The sequence below is a fragment of the Odontesthes bonariensis genome, chromosome 16 (assembly GCF_027942865.1).
Source record: "Odontesthes bonariensis isolate fOdoBon6 chromosome 16, fOdoBon6.hap1, whole genome shotgun sequence".
In the NCBI taxonomy this organism is placed as follows: Eukaryota; Metazoa; Chordata; class Actinopteri; order Atheriniformes; family Atherinopsidae; genus Odontesthes; species Odontesthes bonariensis.
This window is the reverse complement of record NC_134521.1, coordinates 27,104,145-27,108,725: the sequence shown is the minus strand read 5'-3', so window position 1 is coordinate 27,108,725 and position 4,581 is coordinate 27,104,145. Positions and strand designations below refer to the sequence as shown.

The 4,581-nt window shown below is 44.3% G+C and overlaps 1 long non-coding RNA gene across 1 annotated transcript; it reads right to left on the bottom strand.

The window, feature by feature from the left end:
- Nucleotides 1-225: 225 nt before the first annotated feature.
- Nucleotides 226-1,001, bottom strand: LOC142401845 (uncharacterized). Its single transcript, XR_012773222.1, has 4 exons — nucleotides 883-1,001; nucleotides 656-792; nucleotides 470-563; nucleotides 226-334 (listed from the first exon to the last, which is right to left on the bottom strand). It is a non-coding gene; the product is annotated as an uncharacterized LOC142401845 (long non-coding RNA).
- Nucleotides 1,002-4,581: the final 3,580 nt, after the last annotated feature.

Below are 4,581 nucleotides of genomic sequence, written 5' to 3'. Positions count from 1 at the left end.
TGCATCCCCATCAAGCTGCTGGTCAACAACAATGGACCTGCGCACATTTGGGCATCCTGAAAAAAAGCACACAATTCTTTCAAGAAAAAAAACAAGAAACACCCTAGATGAAGTTGTAAGAAAGAAAGAAAAATGAGGGGTACTTAGAGAAAGAAAGACAGTTGCGTAGAGATAGATAGTGCCATAGATAGATAGATAGATAGATAGACTGACCTCCTGGGGAAAAGCCAGTGGGGCTACTTGTAGATGCATGTCCTCTTCGAATCTTTCTCTGAATCGTTTTCAGACGCCAAGAAATGTATCCGGTGCTGCTTGCAGCATCATAGAAATGTTCCTAAAATGGAAATGCATTCAAAATTAATGTGATGTCAACCTCATAAGCTACTGTGAAATTTCAGAATCTAAATGTTACTGTAATGTAGACAAAACATGAAAATTATGTAAACAGAGAGTACAATAATGACTATACATAGCCGTTCTTGGAGTATGGGTCTTTGAGGGACGGGAACACTGTCACTATCCCAAGAGCGTACTCTTCTCGAACAGCTTTGCTGGGGAGTTGCCTGAGAAAAGATCAAATTAGCATTAATACAAGGGCCAAGTAGTTAACTTGTTAATAAAAAAAGGATAGTACAGACAAATAGAACACACATACCCGTGTTTATCAATCATGTGTGCCACTATTATATTGACCAACTTTCTTCTGGTAGCATCTGTTAGAGTTTGTGTTGTGTGATACTCTTGGAGGACCTCTTCACCACCTGAGCTGGTACCAAGGACATCTTCGATCAACTTTGAAAAAGAAGCAAAAAAACAAATGTGATAAACTGCCTTTCTAGAGCTTAAGGATGACAAATGTTGATTTTAAGAAACCAGCACAACCTTTCTAGCAGATGCTGCAGTAAGTGGGCCCTCAAGTCTTGGTTTCTTCCTAGGAACCTCATCTAGGAGTATAGTTCTTGTACTTGCACCTGAACTGAAGCTTGAATCAGAACAATCGGATGGAGAGGACAAAGAGCAATCGGAAAATTCTAAAAAAAAAAAGGGGGGTGGGGTGTTTATTTGCAGTATACAAAAAGTCATAGAAGATTTTTGATCTAACCAAGCCAACGGCACACCATAGACTCAACTCATTTAATCAATTGATTCTCAGTCTTGATAGGCAATTCAGAAATATTTTCAGAAATTGTTTTAAGGGCATGAATTAGATTAATCAAAAATACATTTGGTATTCATGTTGGATTTATGTCAGTTAAAATGACATTTAAACCATTTAATAAAAGTCAGGCTGAATGTCCCTGTTGTGTAACCACAAAGAATGATATTGAATATTTGATCCACCTTTAAAGCCATAATGTGTAATATTTCACGTTGTCTATTAACAAATTTGAGTCTTATCATTCACAAGTATTACCTCAATCGTTATTAATTACCTCCATCACAAAAGTGCAGTGTTCTTATATTCTTTATATTCAGCATGCGAATGTACATAAGAGTGTTACACCCCAATGGATGTCGCCATGTTTCTCCGCCATTTTTAAACTACGGGATTTGTAGAAGGACATGTCATCAGCTTCGCATTTTCCGTTTACACATTGGAAACGGAAAATGCGAAGCTGATGACATGTCCTTCTACAAATCCCGTAGTTTTAAAATGGCGGAGCGACATGGAGACATTCATTGTCCGTGAAATATTACACATTATAGCTTTAAGTGTATTAAATGACTTAATTCTGAAAACATTAAATTGAAATTGTTTACTGTATTTCTGTACTTATAAATTTGCATTAGTGTTTTGCACATTGCATTATGTAATTTACCCCTTTACATTTCTCACCGTCATTTGAGAAAACTGATAGAGTCACATTGCCTTGGCTGACAAGGTCACTGAAAATGTCCTCATCAACTTCTGTCCCTGTTGCATCTTTGTACACTAATTTTGCGTCAGGTGGCATGCAAAATCTCTCGATGACTGGAAAAGACAAGCTACATCTGAGTGGACCTTTAAGCTAGCACTGATCTTGCCTCATTTCACATTCAATAAGTTAATTCACCACTGTAAACAAATTCAGAGATAATCCCCTGCATTAAATACATTCCCTTTTCAGTCCAAATCTTAAAAGAAAGGGGCGTTGTTCTGCCCTTTATATCAAACCAAGCATAAGTAAAACAAAAACAAACCTTTGTCATGGAACTGCACAAAATCAAAACATCCATCAACCTCATCCAACTTCAGATACTTCTGCTGTTGGCAATACCGAACCTGGATCAGCATTTTTCTGAGACATGCAACAACAAAAAAATGTCAGTAAACACTTAACATGCAAGAAATAATTATTTAACACTCACATAAACGTTGTGTATCATGCAAGAAATTGTTTCATTATTAATTTCACTGCATGTCTAAGATTAAACCACATTCAGCAGCTGCTGGGAGGCTGTTAAAACATGCCACAGCAGGCCCAGTGGAAACGCTCTCATTGATGAAGTGGCAGCGACTAGCTGTAGTGACTGCAGCACATGCTACTGTAATTGGGTCCGAGCACCGACAACGTCGGGTCCGCCGAGGACCCATTGAAATTGTAAGGGTTCTTACGGTGCGTTCACACCAAACGCGATGCGAATATTCGCACCGCCTTCATCGCGCGATCGTTGCCGCAGGTGTAAATTAAATTCCATCGCCTCAAACGCCTCTTTCGCGCGAGTAAAAAACGAGTGAATAGCTCAAGGGGCTATCCATGGCTGATCGCGTCCTTGTACCTGCTGTGGCAGTCCGAGATTCGTCTGAAACGCACACGCCGTCGTGTCTGGATCAGTGACATCATCCGGTGGTGCATTCAGCTCGGATAATTTCATCGCCTTCTCCAGGAGTTGCTTCTGGATGACGGCCGCCTCGAGCGGCACCCCAGGCCCACCAGGACCCAGCCCGACGACCCGCTCGGGAGGACCGGCGCCTGCAGCCGGCGTCCCGCCGAGAGATCACGGCACCGATCCTCCCGAGCAGGCCACCAAACTGGGTCCCGGCGAGCCCGAAACACCGCTAGAAGCGGCCGCCACGGGAGGATCGGTATCGTGAGCTGCAGGCGCTCCGCAGCTGGGCCGCGGCTCCGTTTCAGCTGCGGGGCGCCTGTGGCATGGTGTCCTGCCGAGAGATCGCGGCGCCGGTCCTCCATGAGTTCCGTCTGGATGACGGCCGCCTCCAGCGGCACCCCAGGCCCACCAGGACCCAGCCCGACGACCCGCTCGGGAGGACCGGAGCCGCGATCTCTCGGCAGGACACCATGCCACAGGCGCCCCGCAGCTGAAACGGAGCCGCGGCCCAGCTACAGAGTGCCTGCAGCCGGCGTCCCGCCGAGAGATCACGGCACCGATCCTCCGTGGCGGCTGCTTCCAGCGTGTTTCGGGCTCGCCGGGACCCAGTTTGGTGGCCTGCTCGGAGGCGGCCGTCATCCAGACGGAACTCCTGGAGAAAGCGGTGATTAAATTGTTTTATTTTATTTAGTCAGGGACCATGTGCAAAGTACATTAATAACAAAGTAAATAGATGACCTGCACCAGATTGTAGCTTAGAAGCTAATTTCCATCTGCAGTCCCATCTGCATGTCACAGACAGCGCCTGTCCATCTGTCTCCACGTCACTGTCGTCCAGAATCTCAACGCTGATAGGCTGTCTGACGCGAATATTTCGCCAAAGTTGGATTTTTTGAACTCGCGCGAATCGCATATTTTCACTCGCGCGGCGGCCACCGCATCACCGCGCCGCCCGACCGCTCCTCATCGCGCCGCCGGCTCGAATCCGCGTCTAATCGCGTCTTTGCATTGACTTTGTATGTAATCGCGTCGCCCGACCGCGTCTGGTGTGAACGCACCGTTATTTTTAACATTTACATTTGAGGCAAAACTGATTTATTAAAAGGAACCCCGGCTATGAAGACTTTCAGTTCTTAAAAGATACATATTAGTATCAGTTATAATAAAGTGATATCAAAAACATCGTTGATGTCTTCGTTTTCTAAAATTAGTAAAAAGAATATTTAACAAAGTCGCCATTGTTCGCAATGCTGGACAGTGACGTCAGATAGTTGTACCGAGTATTGGGCAGTCGGACTGATGCCATGCACCCGCCATGAACTTCAAGTTAGCTTGTTAACCTGTGCTAACGTTAGCCCCAAACTATATTCAACAGTTAAATATGAAGCCTTGTTTTTACAACCTCTCAAGCACGTGTGAGACTTGGTAAAATGCAACGGATAACATAGGAAACCGTTTTTTTATTGTTAATGTTTATTTTTTAGCAAGTGGTAGTGGTGAAGTTAACATTGCATTAAAAAAAAAATCCAAACGTTCGCTGTCCAGTGCCAACCACAAAAAATGCTTAGCAAAGTTACATAAATATTCTCAGCAGATGTTTAATTCAATGTTATTGTTCCTACAAGTTTGATTTTGTAGCTTACCTCTCGTGTAAAACTCCAACTCCGCATCCACTCCTGATTCCAGCAGCGAAATAAACTACGGTTGACCACGCCACGCACAGGAGACTATTAATTGATGCACGGGTTCACCCTGCTGAAAGCCCAGGGG